Genomic DNA, 17,480 nt, shown 5'->3' on the forward strand with positions numbered 1-17,480 from the left:
GCTGAAAGTCCAAACAGCACAGCTTCTGCCCTGGCTGTGGATTCCTTACAGTATCTCCTCATGGTGGGTTGCATCATGGTGGGGACACAAACAGAATGACAGATTACATTGTCAAATATCAAGTCAAGGAGCTGCTGAGGATTAGAGTCCTAGGAGAACTGTATTGATCTCTTCTGAGGGCATATCACTGAAGAGGCAAGGGCCTACCACTAGGCCTCATCTCTTAAAGCCTGCACCACCTCAACATCACCGCAGTGAGGACCATGCTCAACACATGAGCTCTTGGGGAACATATTCAAGTCCTAGCCAATCTGTGACAATGTCTTTCTCACGAAGACTTCGGTTTCAAACTCTTTTGGGTAAACCCATAGTTATTTTCTTCTCTTTAGAAGTGCTCCAAGTTCCTGGGGAGGACCTACGTTGTTTTGTCAGCAGGGGTGGGGCTCCTAGGTCAGTGCCATTGTCTGACCTCTTTGGCCTCTGCAGAAATGTCATCTACTCCAACTGGTCTCAAACACCATCTTCTGGCTGTGCTGTACCTGCAGTTGCTTACTGTAGTCATGGTCAAGGTAAATGTTCTGTTTTTGACCATGGCTCTTTTAGTCACTTGACTAGTTGTGTGATTTTCCAAAGCACTACATATATGTCCAATCACAAGGCCTTTCCTCATCTATTCAATTCTGTTGTTGGATGTGCTTGCCAACTTTTAACTGACTGTAAATTGTTATTCTGTCCACGTACTCTTCTCCTCTGATTTCTGCTCTAAACTGACGGTTCTGTAGTTCTCCTTGCTTTGAGTGACTCAGAAGATTTTCTCTCTCACCAAAGCTACAATCTTCTACAGCTATGATTTATAGATATTTCTATTGTGGACTTTAAAAATCCTAATATGAAGCTCAAAACTAGTATGGGAGCTCTTGGTTCTCAGCAGCATGTGCCCTGAGCCTGCTAGATGATACCACCTAAATTATCAGAACCAGGTAATAAATGCAAAGAAACAGTGGGAAGAAAAAACCTGCAACCACTACCTCACAAATGAACTTACAATATATACACTGCATGGGTGAATTAGAGCTAACCAATGTGAAGAGACTGGAATTTTCCAGAAAGCCCTATTTTAATAATAATGGAGGTTCCAGATTGCATGTATTAAAGCCAGGCATGACAGTGTTAAGATGCTTTCATGGCCAATATAAATAACTTGTACATACTATCTTAAGACCAGATCTCATCCAGGCTATTGGCTAGTGGTGCTATTTTCCAAAACACTGTGTATATGAAACAGCAATAAGCAACAGCAATGTGCTGAGTGAACATATGCCTGATTTGGCAAATGGCATACATTATCTCTTCTAGTTCTCAGAATGCGGTTTAAGGTAGATTTTATTATCTCTGATTTGTAGGTGGGCAAATGCAGGCTTAGACATCATGTGTCTAATAAAATAAATTTGACCAAAGCAAAATAAATTTGACCAAAGAAAGAAAATTGATAGTTAAAACTGAGCAGCACTGAAAAGCACAAGTAACATTCCATGAGGGTCAGCACCTGAAAACCATTTTGGTTAAGGAAAACAGAATTTGCTTTGTAGACATTGTCTTGATGTAGATGTAACCATCTTATTAAATAAGAAACACAGAGGCAAATGCAGAGTTAAAAGTCCAAGAGGTCAGAGCAGTAGCTAAGAGCTGAGACTTAAAACCCTTTCTTACCCTTCCTGCCACTGCCATCCTTCCCCTCAGCAAGAGATCTACTTCCTGTGTGTCTGTCTTTTTATTGACTTTCTGTTCTGCCTTCTCATTGGTTGTAAACCCAACCACATGACCTCCTCGTCACTGCCTGTCTGTACAGACCTCCAGGTCATCTATGGTTGGTATTGAGATTAAAGGCATGTGTCTCCATGCTGGCTGTATCCTTGATCACACAGAGATCTGCCTGTCATGTGATCTGGATTAAAGGTGTGCGCCACCACCACCCGGCTTCTGCTATGGCTTGCTATTAGCTCTGACCCCCAGGCAACTTTATTTATTAACATACAAATAAAATCACATTTCAGTACAAATAAAATATCACCGTATCTTGAAACCTTTTAAAGTTCACACAGGAGATGCCCCTGAGACCTTCATCACCTTAAACCAAACACAGAATTCACTGTCCACCTATAGAAGTTGCAGAAGGCTCAGGCTAGTACAGTTTGGGACTAGCAGACTGGTAGTCTGTGATTCAGGAGCGCGTGTAAATTTGATTAGCTGCTTGCTCATTTTTCAGTTGCTCATTCAGTATTGTAAATATTTTATTTTTCATTAACCAAGCTAATGATTAGCAAAGCTAATGATCAGAAACTAAATGTTACGTGCCTGTCACAAATAACCCATGTTATTTGAATATATAATGTGTTTCTGGCAGCACCATTTTTGTCCTTTGCTGATGAATTGGGCAATGTCAAATAAAATCAGGTTTCCTATTTCGCATTAGCTACAGTACAACACTTTCTCTTTAGTGCTCCTGAACTACAAGCAACACCAAGAAAAATAAAGGTTGGAGCAAATACTCATAGCAGACTAGATCCATCCGACACATGGCTAAGAACGAGGTGCTGCACCTTGCTTTCTGTTTTCCGTAATGTTACCTTTAGGTGGTAGCTCTGAGCTCTAGCTCGTTAGAAAAGAAAAGTAGCATATGATTTGATAATGACAGGGTTGCTGTTTTACATAATCCAGGAAAGACAAGACACCAAGTCATGAGACTTCAACCTTTTAATTATTGAGATATTCAAAAGCAAACCAAGTTTGTGTGATAAATACCTTTTAAAAGGTTTCTTACTTGGACCCTCTGACATAAAAACCATGTCAAAATTTGAAGAGAACACTTAAATTACAGAAATTTGCCAGCATTGCTCATTCACAGAGTCCAAGGGAGTTTAGAGGCGGTGGTAACACACTGTCAATCTGAGATAAATGTCCAAGTCCATTTTCCAAAGTAAATAAAATGTATCCTCTACTTCATCTGCTATTATTTCTTTTTCTCTCAGAATTACTTAACATAGAATTGACATATACAGTCCTTGAAGAGGAGCTTCCCCAAGGTGTTTTCATTGTGGTTGCTCCTTGAATCTATGGTCCTTTGTATATTTTATACAGAAAACATAGCAGCCTACAACTGGTAAGGTTGCTTTGTCTTCTCCGACTCAGATTTAAGTAGCTCACGCATAGATGTAGCCATATGTCATCACATCCACTTGGCTGAACATATTTCCTCTTCATGTTATCATGGAACAGCCATTTTTTTCCTTTTTCTTTTTATTAAATTTATTTATTTTACATCCCAAACTCGAACTCAGTTTCCCTTTCTCTCCTCCCATTCCTTTCCCCCAATCGACTCCTCCTCTGTTTCTCTTGAGAAAGGGATGCCTCCCATGGGTTGCCAAGTCCAGCCCAACCTTCAGACAGTCCTTGGTATAAGAGAGTGTGGACTGAGAAATAAGAGATATGAGAAATAACGACGTAGACGTAAAAGGAAAAGACAGAGACACAGAATAGCTTTGGGAGGGCCCTGGGTCAATATCACAGTTGCCCGAGTTTATTCCTCATGGGCACTCTATACACCAGCAAGGGGAGAGGCAAAAGACCTCCCCTTCTCAAGGACACCAAGGTTCAAGTACAGACAAGTGTAAACACTTCTTTAATTCTCAAAACATCTAGTAGCCGCACCCTATAGCAAAGCATCCTGTAAGTAGGCCTTGAAGTATAAGACACCTGGTAACCACGTCTTAGGCTAAAACATCCTATTATACAGCCTTATGGGGTAAAACAATCTTGGACTCTCTAACCTTGAGTCAAGATGGAATAAGGCCACACTATGGAGTCTCTGTGGAACCCCACAATGGGTATCAACAAAGCATGGCATATTAAGTTGCAATACGACTAAGCTCCTCCTCTTGTATTAAGGCTGGGCAAGACAACACAGTATAAGGAATAGGTTCCCAAGAGCCAGCCAAAGCATTAGAGATATTCTCTGCTCCCACATTAGGAGTCTCACAAGTAGACCAAGCTATACAACTGTCACATATATGTAGAGTGCCTAGGTCATTCCCATGCAGGCTCCCTGGTTGTCTGTTCAGTCTCTGTGAACTCTTATGAGCCCATGTTGGTTGATTCTGTGAGTTTTCTTGTGGTGTCCTTGACCCCTCTGGCTTGTACAATCCTTCTTCCCTCTCTTCAGCAAGATACCTGGAGCTCAGCCCAGTGCTTGGATCTCTGCATCTGTTTCCATCAGTTACTGAATGAAGGCTCTCTGATGACATTTGGGGTAGTCATCAATCTGAGTGTAGCAGAATATTGATAGGTATTATTACCATGACATCTTTCCTTCCTTCCTTCCTTCCTTCCTTCCTTCCTTCCTTCCTTCCTTCCTCCCTTCTCTCCCTCCCTCTTTTCCTTCCTTCTTTACTTGCTTTCTTTCCCTCCAACCCTATTTGGTTCTGTCCTAGGTCTCTGGGCCTTCCAGGCTCTGGGTCGTGGCACTCCAGGCAGTGTCAGGGGTGGGCTCCCTCGTGGCATGGGTTTCAGGCTGAACCAGTCATTGGTTGGCCATTCCCATAATCTCTGTGCTACCCTTCCCCCAGCACATCCAATAGACAGGACAGACTATAGGTAGAAGGTTATGTGGCTGGGTTGGTGTCCCAGTCCCTCACTGGAAGTCTTGCCTGGTCACAGGAGATGTCCAGTTCAGGCTATGTATCCACTATTGCTAGGATTCTTAGCTGGGGTTATCCTTGTAGATTCTTGGGAGTTTCTCTTGTACCAGGTTTCTACTTGACCCTGAAATGCCTCCCCACTTTATAGTCATCTCTTTCAGTCCTCTCCTCTCCACCCACCCCCAACCTAATCCCTTATGTTCTCAACCCCACCTGCTCCCAGTCTACATATGAAATATCTTCTATTTCCCCTTTCCAGGGGGATCCATGTGTCCTACCTTGAGCCCTCCTTGTTACCTAGCTCTCTGAGTCTGTGGATTGTAGCATGGTTATCCTTTACAGTACAGCTGATATCCACTTATAAGTGAGTACATACCATATTTGTCTTTCTGAGTCTAGGTTACCTCACTCAGGATGATTTTCTCTAGTTCCATCCATTTGCCTTCAAATTCACAATGTTGTTGTTTTTAACAGCTGAGTAATACTCCATTGTGTAAATGTACCACATTTGCTTTATCCATTTTCTTTATCTCAGACGTTGAGGGACATCTAGGTTATTTCCAGGTTCTGGCTATTATGAATAACACTGCATTGAACATAGCTGAGCAAGTGTCCTTGTGGTATGATTGAGCATCCTTGGGGTATACACCCAAGATTGATATAGCTGGGTCTAAAGGTAAATTGGGTCCCAATTTTCTGAGAAACCACCATATTGATTTCCAAAGTGGCTGGTACCACCATTCTTAAGGGTCTTTCTTAAGGGAAGTCTTCTCTGAGGATACTTCCATCCCTTATGTGTGTGTGTGTGTGTGTGTGTGTGTGTGTGTGTGTGTGTGTGTGTGTGTGTATTTACTTTGCCAGACCATTAGATCACATTCATTTTAGTTATGGATCACACACTCCATCCTCAGAGTCATCCTTTTCCCAGCCTTTATATTAGATTATTTTTTCTAGTGTCAATATAATCTACCTATGCAGTCTCTTAATGATTAGTTTAATTCCTTCATGTCTATTTGTTTATTTGTATCTAAAACACCACTTTCTTACTCAGACCTTTCCTGTTTCTGCCCCCAACAGCCATAGTTTGCCCAGTCTTCAGGTTAAGTTCTCATTTTGGTACTCTGAAGCTTAAGTAGGATTTAGATTGCAAATACTGTCTTCATTTAGAGCTGGCCCAGGCAAGGAAAGGTATCTTGACTTGAAATGCTTCACAGAGAAAAATAGTACAATGATTCTCAATTGTGGATTACAACCCCCACAGGGGTCGCATATCAGATATCCTGCATATCATATATTTACATTATGATTCATAACAGCAAAATTATAGTTATGAAATAGCAATGGAAATAATTTTATGGTTGTGAGTCAGCACAACACAAGGAATTGTATTGAAGGGCCACAGAGTTAGGAAGGTTGAGAACCACTGGCTGACTTTGTCTAAAACACTGTAATAGGTTCAGAGCTCTTCCCAGATCTCAGCAGCTCTGCTGTAATCCCTCCTGAGCAGCCCTTTTGGAATCCAAGCATGCTTTTGACTCCTGCGCTCTTACTGAGACTTTCTTAGGGAGGGCTGTACCCTCAGAAGGACTTGACCGTGGCTTTGCATCTGTCTTCTTTACTGGTCTTACTTCCCTCACTGATTTCTCCTGGGAAGACCTCAGGAACGAATCACTTACTTAAGCATCTTTACCTCAGGGTTGACTGTGGGGAATCCCAAACCAAGTTACCTTGCAAAAATAATCCCACACTGAAATCTCTACTTTTCAAGCAATGAATTGTTCTCCTTCTGTGTCTTCCTCACCCCAGGTCAGCTTCACTCACAGCAGGGAAAGAAAAAAAAAGATGAAGAAACAAGAAAACACTAAGAACCCTGGAAATCTAATCACTGTCCCTCCGTCATTTGCTGTGATTTTAATATGATTTATTTATTTTAAGTAAAAAGGCAAGCCAATGGGCATTAGCATTATTACATATAACTAGTACATCAGTAACAGTACACCATTAGCTTTCAAAGTAATAAATCACTATTTTGTATCATTAATCTTTTTGATATTATTGTTCTAAAAAAGTGCCATGTTGATACCAACAATAAATTAAATAGATAAATTCTGACTCTAAAACTTGAAGATAAAGGTTAGTGTATTTTTCAGCTGTGGCAAGGTCACATGACTACAGATAGATTTATTAGAAAACTCATATAAGCAGACAAAAAGGTGGTATTTGGGGAAATTATGTTAACTGCTTTCATTCCATCTAGAAGACAATGTAAAATGTGTACACTTAAGACACCATGTCCTCATGTTCGCATCCTAGTTTTCGCAAACCACTCACTTCCTGTGTTTTCTAGCATTTAAAGTTAACAGTCATCACTCAGAATACTTATTATTAGTAGTAATAATACTTACTATTATTCCATCCATAGCTCAAGAGCACTAGAGTAACAATCTGGTGCCTACCATAAACATGAACTCAGCAAGATACAAGGACATGTGGATCTATAGGGCAGACCTTTGTAAAGTACAAAAGCCAGGGCAACAAAAATCACAGTAGCAGACAATTCACAGTGCCTTTAAGAATATTTATTGCCAACAATACCAGAACACATTGCTGTTTTTACTATGTCAAAACTTAAAGTTAGTAAGAATTTATCAAAAACAATTTTTAGAGTTGTAGGAATGATTTTTTCATCATTGTATCATCAGTATAACATTTCTCCTCCTAAACCACAAAACATTCAAAATATTAATATTGCTAGTTCTCAAAACCTATGGCATACATTTATATATATTAAATTATAATATATGCTATATATTATATATTAACTACATATTTATGTAATAGATAGTATATATTACATATATACTATGTTTAAAATGTTTAAACTGTTTAAATTATGTCTAAATTATGTTATTAATATAGATCACATACAATATGTTATAATTTTAAACTATTAAAAACATCACTAACTTTGACAGTAGTCAAAATCTATGGCATATATATGTGTAGTTTAAGATTATGTATAATTATAAGCCGGGCAGTGGTGGCGCACGCCTTTAATCCCAGCACTCGGGAGGCAGAGCCAGGCGGATCTCTGTGAGTTCCAGGCCAGCCTGGTCTCCAAAGCGAGTTCCAGGAAAGGCGCAAAGCTACACAGAGAAACCCTGTCTCGAAAAACCAAAAAAAAAAAGATTATGTATAATTATATATTATATAATATATATTATAATTTTAAACCATTAACTTCCCTAACATTAGTTCTCAAAACGTATGACATATATATGTAGGTTAAAAATAGATAATATATAATCTATATATGTAATAACTCATATATAATTGTAAACTATTAACAATGTTACACAAAATTGGGGAACAGATAGAGGAATACCTCTTGAATATTAATATTTATTATTCATCTAAAATGGAAAGTTGACTATGGTGAAGGACTCTACACAGCTTTCTCACTACTTCCTCATGTTAAGCCTTCTCTATGTTAGGAAACTAAAAATAGATAGGGTACAACACACACACACACACACACACACACACACACACACACACACACACACAGATACAGAGGGAGGGAGAGAGAGAGAGAAACAGTGAAATGTAAAACATTGCATTACAGAAGCCAAGCCTTTTTTTTTTTTTAACACAGAATAAGGAGTAATTAATTAATTACAACAAAGGAGAGGTGATTATAACGAGAGGTGACTTTTAAAGCTTGCTTCAAGGGAAGTGTTTGCTCTCATAGATATTTCTACTCTTTAAAATCTGAATGTTCCAGTTTCTTCTCCTCTGCTTCTAAACTAGCTGTAGATATCAAACATACAATAGGTATTTTGCGGTATTCTGGAAGAATGAATGAGCATGATAACCAGTCAATCATTCAACTCATCTTGTTACCCAAATCTCCCAGCATTCCTTTCTGATCTCTCCTTACTCAAATCTCACTGTTGATACCAGAACAGTTTTTGAATAAAGATTTACATGTGATGCTTCTTCTATAAAGAAAGAAAAAAAAAACACTTAGTATGGGCACAAAATCCATTTTATAAGCAAATAGTAAACACTTAAAAATCTGTCAGCAGCCTGCCTTTCCTTCCTCACTTTATCCTGCTCTACCTAACAAATAAACCCTATAATTCAGCCAAAACAAAATTCTAACACTTGCATAAGCATATTTTCACATATTTTTCTCTGCCTGAAATTACTCTCTCCTATACCCAGGAGTCAACACCGACTCAGCCTCTAGGATCAAGTTCAATGACTACATCTCTATAAAGCTGAATTACCATTTAGCAAGGCTCAATTTTTCTACAATGCCACAGTTTAGAATTATTTAGAAATCTATATCATGATTTCCGGGATAGAAATGACTGGATTATAGCTTAGAGAATTGATGCAGCACTTCTTGTTTGGAGTGGGTTGAAATAATTTAAACCCTAAAATATTGAGCTTCATTAAAGATATTCTGGAGTTTGCAATGTAATGCTAAATAAAAGGCATCATTCAAGTCTGTGGCTCTATAGCTTAATACAGTACATTGACCTAACATAAATGAGTCACTGGGTTCCACCCCCAGGAAAACACACACACACACACACACACACACACACACACACACACACATCACACAATACACATATATATGCACACACACACACACATACATACATCACACACACACATACACACCACACCACACACATACACACACCACACCACACACACATACATGTACACATACACACATCACACACACCACAACACACACACACCACACATAAACACACACATACATACACACACACCCCACATAACACACACACGCCAACACACACACACACACACACACACACACACACACACACACATACACACACACACACACATGCCCATACACACACACACCACAACACAAAGCTTTAAAGAAATGTGAAAACTAGCCTCATCTACTTCCAAATTCTACTTTTATATTTTTAGATCAAATCTTATGAACATTTGCCAGTATAAAATGTCTTCTAAGAATGCCTCTTAGGAAAATGGAGTGACACTTTCAGGTAGCTAAGGCGTGCTTAGCAAATGGCAATTTTTTGTATTTCCTCATTATAGACACTTGGAAGAATGCTTTGAAGGGGATTTATGCAGAGAAAACTTAGACACAGTATTCCTTCCTTTCAAAGAGGAAATGGTAAGAAACTCTCTGAAAATACTGCAAAATGAACAGGACTTTAAGGGAGTAAAAATGAAGTTATTAAAAGTGCAAGTCATAGGATTTCTCTGAATATAATAGTATAAATTAATCATAAAGGAATGAATATTTTAGATGATTCCATAAAGTGTCACTGTTTTACTGTTTCCATATAATTAGTAATAATTTTGGAATTTAACTGTAATTCTAATACAGTTTTCCATATGACATAATTTATATTTTTTCTAATTATATCTGTAGAAAAATCATCTTTCGGAAATTAGCCTTCTGTGCCAATTGTATTTTTTTTACACACTGAAGATAACTCTATTGCCTTTAAATGTTCTTAATCCCTTCCCCCCAAATAACAATATTCCATTAGCAATGATTTGAGGGGTTGGGGTACTTTTCTGTGTTTAGTCACTAGCAGGAGCCTCGGCCATACTCATTGAGCGTTGGAGACTAATTGTCTGTACAAAGCGATTTTGAGACTTTCATTATTAGGATGTTTCCCAGATATTTTAATTTTCAGATGCACTTTAGTATAATTATGGCTGCTATAATCAAGGATATTTGAGAAATAATATGCACAGCCAGATGGAAAAGCAGTGAATAACCAATAAGTAACCCACCCCATACTGGCTATATACTAACTATATATTATATACCATATACTATATGCTAACTATATACTAACATATACTGTATTATATATTAATATATACAAAAGTAAATATTTTGTGCTATTAAGAATGTAATTGCTAATATATCTGAATCTGAATTTCAAATCTAGCACTGTTAATATGGTGGATACAAATAAAGCCCAAATATTAAATATGGAAATAAAAATTTATAAATATGCATATTTTAAAAATATGAACTCCTTAGGTTAGTGAAGAGGAAACAGAGTATAAAACATTCTGAATATATTAAGAGTAATATATGTTCTACTTATTTTTATTAAAAACATGACTTGAATTATATTTCAAAGAGCTGGGATATTTCGGTCATTTGCAGGCTAGGCCTTGTTTTCCCCCAGGTTAAATGGTCCCAAATTTTCTATCACGATATGTGTAGTATAATTTCTAGTATTTCAGCCATACAAGCCATGCCTCTTTAAATATACTTGGCCTTGACATTATCCTACAAAAGATGCAGGGTAAAAAGCACCTCGGCTGTTTATGCTAATCCTAGCATGTGGTTTACCAACAGGTGATTTTGGCATACATAGGGTTAACATTTTGCCGCCCCATGGCATCATTGTTTGCTGTCATGTAAGAAGCTTTTCTCACTAGCTCACCTTGGACTATGGGAGAACAAATAGGGTAAAATATTTGAGAATAAACTTTGCCTTAGGATAATGTCTATTGTGACTTGAAATTAAATATTATTCCAAATAATAAAATATGGTTCAAGAGTATTCACAATAGCAAACGTGTTCTTTCTATAAAAAATCTCTAGATCTCTGTCTATCTATCTATCTTTCTGTCCGTCTGTATGTGTGTGTGTGTGTGTGCGTGTGTGTATCAGTTATCGCCATTGGCATCTTTGACACTTGTCCCTTTTCTATATACTTCAACCAGTGGAAGTTTCAAAAGGGCAGAGACCTAGAAATGCCTGGCACATACATAGTAAGTTCAGACCCATAATCTACCTTTCTCTACTTCACTTCACCATGTTTTGACAGAATAATGCTCCTTGCAACAGTTCTGATCATGCCTCAAAACTATAGATCTAGAATATAGAAACAAAACAGAATTTGCTTCGTGGGGTTATTATAATATTAAATATGATAATGATTATAAAAATTTGTACTGTAACTTTAATGCTAATCACCAATGGTGCCCGCCATTAGTACACAATTTGTAACTGAAATCACAGAAGTGAGGAGAAATCAAATCAAGTTACATAACTAGGATGTGTCAAAAGTGGAATTAAAACCCGAGCTACAACCTATTTTTCTTCCCAAATTCCTGCCTTTCCATTTCCTTAGTAAAGAGTAGAGTAATTTTTACTTGATGCTGTTTGTTTTAGATATGCCTACAGTAGAGCAGACTTTTGTGTGTTCAGGGAGCCCTTTCATGACTGGAATCAGTGGTGTTTAAACGAGGACTTTTGTGGTCAAAACATTGTGTATGACCTCCTCCCGAGAATCTTTTGGTACATTTTAGAGCTGAAAAGTCAGATAAAGCCAAGCCTAAGAAGGGGCCGCTGCCTGGGTAGCTAAGGTCTTGTGGCCGGTCGTGGGGCAGAAGCACTGTGTGTGACTAAGGAGTGATTGTATTCCAGCAGCATCAGGGACGGGACAGTTAGGTCAGGAGCAGTCAAGACCAGGCAGGCTTCTGAAACACGACAAGAACTCAGGAAGCCCTGGCAGAGGCGAAGGGGTCATGGTGGATAGTGGGGAACATTAACTCCTCAGGACCTACATTTCCATAAAGGGAGGAAAATGTCCACACTTCCCCAGGAATGGAAATCACGAGAGGAATGCAGCCAGCTTATCTTGGATCTTTCTTTTTATCTCAAGTAGAAGAGTGATTTATTTCTGTGGATTTGTAAGAAGGCTTAGCTTAACCTGTGACTCTTCTATAAGGCAGCCTGCACACCGAGTGCATTTTGGGCTGCTGTTGAAGGAGAAAATTCAATATAACAAGGCTTTTGGCCAAATATCTAACATGTTCCCCAATCGACTTCATCAGTAACAGAGTTAACATTCTGATTTCTGTTTGTTCGTTTAAAAAAATGATATGGCAAATAAGAGCCCAGAAATAAAACAACAACATAAAGGGTGTAAGAAGGATCAAGAAAAAGGACTTTCTCGAGTTTGGGAGATCTGTTATTTAAATGGTTATTCGGAGGAACGCTACGGAGTCCGTTTTTCCTTTGTACCCAGTGAATTCCAGGAACCCAGCTCAGGTCAGCAGGTGGGCAGCGAACACCTATACCCACTGAGCCTCTCCCTGCTGCTCGTTTGCCAATTTATTTTAAAGCCAAGTTCGGTATCTCTGATTCCAAGTGGAGTACAAATACCCAAGTTTACTGAACATCTAAGATATTGCAGACATACTCAAGAACACTACACAAATATGTAGCCTGATTTGATTAATCGCTCCAAGTGGTATGGTTCTGAGTCATTTATTCAGCAATTGCTCATTCTGTAAGTACATATCCCTACAACATGATGTAATCTACAGTGCCGGTCCTTTCTCTCTTTATCTTACACCCTGGTGAGTTAGCGACATGAAACAGTGTAGCAACACAGAACAGGGGATATAATGAGGTCCCCAATACGACCTGAATTTTTTGAAAAATTAACATAAGCTGTGGTTGAGGTGATAATATTTGGATGAAAAAGAAAATACAAGACTGTTTCAGACCAGAGCTGCTGTGTGCTAGAACAGCCATAGTATACCACATTGGGTGGGTGGGGGTCTACGATGGGGAAGGAGGAAGAGAGAATCTTTGAATTGGAGATTTACCAAGATGAGAGTGAGGCCCGGGGACATGCATACCTCTGAGGATCCACACGATTGCTTCAGCTGCTGCTTCTAGCTCCTTTAAGTTGTTTCAGAGGGGAACTAGAGTATCCTTCTTTATACAGTAGCCTGTGAATATTACTACCTCCAATAATTCTGTCAGACTGCTCTCCAAACATGAAATCTTGAGAGGGTGCTGTACCCTGCACCATTAAGCTTACCCCATTCCACAAGGCAATCCTCAGCTGAGCAACTTACTGCTTCAAGTTAACGGGGGACTTACTAACTTTGAGACAAAAAAAAAAAAAAAAAAAAGAGGCCTGTCATAGATCCAAACTTCTTCTTTTTTAAATATTTTAAGACATACAAAATAAGTATTATGAGATAACACTGTAAACAATATGAAGTTTTCTCTTAATAGCAAACGGCAGCTAGTAGATTAATCTTCCTCTAGAATGTGAAAAGAAATAGCCTGGGGAGTTTGGGTTTTGAAAATGATTGAACAAACCTGCTAGAATTCAGCCTCTAGCTCCCAGATCCCCAGCAGGTCATACACAATGACAGAGTAACCCTGGTCCACAAAGCCACTGACACTTGCTAGGTTGTAAAAGACCTCAGGAGTTCACTCGGGAGTCTACTCAGGGTCCAGATCATCCAGATTTCCTAGACTGTCTGGATGGGTTAGCTTGGTTCTGGTTGCTTCATTCCTGGCCTCCTGCATGCCCCCTGCTGTTCCAATCACTTTGACAGATTCACTGCGACAGTTAGCGAACGTGTCTTCAGAGAAGCCACATTCCACACGCTACAAGCATCCAGAGTGAAGAGGCACATGATTCCTGCAGTCTGGGAAACTTACTATTGATTAGAGATGGCAGATGTAAAAAGAAACCAAGAGGCTCACTATTTAATTATAAATATGGAATATTCTCTTCTGCCTGTCTTACTGCATCCATATGAAGTACAGGGGGAAAGGAAACATACTAGTGTATAAAATACATTCATGATTAAGTTATATTTCTTTATTACAGTCAATAGCAAATTACAACCAGAATAAGAAATAAAGAAGTATTACGTTTTACCGAAGATCCAAGTAGAACTGAATCATATTTTGATATAAAATTCACACAGGAAAGGAGGGAGGGACAGAGGTGTCTTTCCTTAGGAACAAAGGTCCTGGAGCAGGGAGGTGTCATAGGAACACGGAATAGCCACACATCGAGGGAGGCAGCAAAAGCCCAGTGCAGGATGGCTTCAGATGAAGGTTGTGACGAGGGAGGGATGCGGGGGTGAAGGCACCCCAGGGCAGCATCTGTAATTCAGAGGAAGAGAGTATATGGAAAGAGACCACACTCTTCGCAGAATACAATCAATGAACCACTACTTATCTCTGTTCAGTGGCTGTGTCCTCCCTACCACTTGGACACATTTCAGAGTGCTTTCCCTGCACTTCTGGTCATTGTCAATCACAGCCTCAGTATATCTTTATAGAACCCTGACTATAACTGATTTCCTATGAGGGCTAGAGTCTCCCCTTCTTTCAGCTGAGGTTTGACTCCATGCTTTGCTGGGGTATGAAGGGTGGGGAACTACAAAACTTTTCCCACTGCTGTCTCCTAAATTCCAGCTCTGGACATCACCACGCTTCACTCACCCCAGTGGAGGATAAAGGCTAAGAAAAAAAAAAAAGGAAGGGCCCATGCTGTTTGGAGATCTGTCTGGAAGGGCAGGACAATGCTGTCCCTCTCCTCTCCTCTGCATGGTTAGATTAGTTAAATCCTCTCACAGGAGGGGACTCGAGCCAGCACCATTCCCTGGTGACCACGGTGACTTCCAAATGACCACTTTGAATCTTCTTTGGTGCCTGGTGATGTGGCATAGAATCCCTGCTCAGGTCCTTTCACTTCCACAGGCAGACCCTGGCGATGACCCAAGTCTGGCTCCCCTCTGGTACCCACTTGGTGCTGTGCCGAGGCTCAGCTCGATGACACATTCGCTGCACTGCCTTGCCATAGCTGTGTTGTAGAACAAGACAGTTACCACTACCCATCAAGAAGCTGAAAGAATGACCATTCTTTTTCCATTTCTTCTTCCTTTCTTTTACCAACTTGTGTTTCGAAGGATGGCCCCAGGGCTCAGTATGTAGCAGAGGATGACCTTTAGCTCCTTAGTCCCTTAATTCCACCCCCTGGGTTCTGGGATTACAGGAATGCACAATCAATTTATAGAGTCAAGGACTGATTCCAATGTGTCAAACATGCTAACACTGTACCAGCTGAGCTACATTCTCAGTCTTTAAAAAAATGTTTTTTTTTTTTTTTTTTTTTTTTTTTTTTTTTTTTTTTTTTTTTTTTTTTTTTTTTTGGTTTTTCGAGACAGGGTTTCTCTGTGTAGTTTTGCGCCTTTCCTGGGACTCACTTGGTAGTCCAGGCTGGCCTCGAACTTGCAGAGATCCGCCTGCCTCTGCCTCCCGAGTGCTGGGATTAAAGGCGTGCGCCACCACCGCCCGGCTAAAAAAATGTTTTTAACCAACTTGTAACCTTATAAATTATATGACAGCCTATGAAGAAAATGGAATAAAATATTTTTTTTGTTTCTTTTTGTGGTACTAGGGACTGAACTCAGGGCCATACTCATGTTAAGCAATTGCTCTACCACTAAGCTATGTCCTGAGTCTTCTTTGCATTTCTTAAATTTGGGAACAGGGTCTCACTAAACTGGCGTTGTATTCTTCCTGTGGCCAATTCAGTCCTTGGACTTGGGATCAGCCTCCTGATTAGATGGAATTACAGAGTGACATCACTTAGCTCAGTTTAGAATTTTCTTTGTAGGGTAGAGAGAAATCACTTCCTCTTCTTTCTCATCCTAAGCTTATTCTGTTATCTTCCTTTCCTGTACTCCATCCCCCATTAATCTCCTCTCAATTCATTAGTAGTCTGAAATTCTCAAGTCACTGTTAGCCATTAATTGTCACAAAACTGGCTTCTGCTTGCCGTGTCCTTTCTAGACTTTCCCTTGTCCTTCTTGCAGCAGCTGGGGATCATCGTGTTTTGACAACTTTCTGTTCTCTTGATCTTGTGTAAATTTTGAAGCTAGCAAGGAAGCCCTTTATTCTGCTCTGGGTGGTGGGGAAGGGGTGCTCTTACCTGAGCACTTATCCAGTATTAATAACAGTTCTAAAGGATCGTGATTACACACTTAAAAGTGTATGATGCTACTGTGCATTCCACTTTATCTCTCAAGAGCTATCAAGTGCTGCTGGGTCAACTTTGACATGTTTAGTTAATGGGAAAAAAAGAACAAAGAAAATGAACCTACAAAAATGACTCTGGGAGTTAAAAAGGAGGCAGCATGGTTGGGGGTCTCTCAAGAATCACACATCTGTTTTCTGCCTCTTATCTTTCTTACTTATCAAATCTTTTTGACTTTTCGGTGACATATCTCTCTTTCCTTAGAATGGCAACAAAATCTAAACCCAGCAAATTCTGATAAGATAAACCTCAAAAAAGAAAAAGGAGACAAGGAGAGAGAGAGAGAGAGAGAGAGAGAGAGAGAGAGAGAGAGAGAGAGAGAGAGAGAGAGAGAGAGAACGAACAAAGCAGGTGGAAGAAATGACTGTCCACAGTGCATACAAATATGTTAGGAGGGTAAAGTGATTTCATATTAACTTTGGATCAGTATTTGATGAGCCTTTCCAAGACACATCCTCCAATTAGTTAGGAGTTCTTTTACAATTGTTTACAAAGTTCCCTATACACTTATAAAGGCCTATTCAGTGAAAATGGCAAATAAAAATGCTCATTCTTTAAATGGCTCAAAACCACATTTTATAAACAAATTATGTATTTCATACTAGCTAATTTTTCCTGATAAACTAGATGTTAGACATGTAGGTTTTATGTTATTATCATTTCCATTGATTACCAACTGAAATGGTAGGGTTCTAGTTGTGTGAAATGCAATTAAACAAATTTCAATGATATGGGAGGGTACTCTTTCTTAATGTGAGTAATTTTATCCTAATGATGTCCATTATACACACATTTATTAGCCATTCACATATACCCCAGACACTTTGTGTACTAGGCAAGATGTAGTGGTAGGCTGAGAGCTACCCCACGC

The sequence above is a fragment of the Peromyscus maniculatus genome, chromosome 9 (genome assembly GCF_049852395.1).
Source record: "Peromyscus maniculatus bairdii isolate BWxNUB_F1_BW_parent chromosome 9, HU_Pman_BW_mat_3.1, whole genome shotgun sequence".
Classification (NCBI taxonomy): Eukaryota; Metazoa; Chordata; class Mammalia; order Rodentia; family Cricetidae; genus Peromyscus; species Peromyscus maniculatus.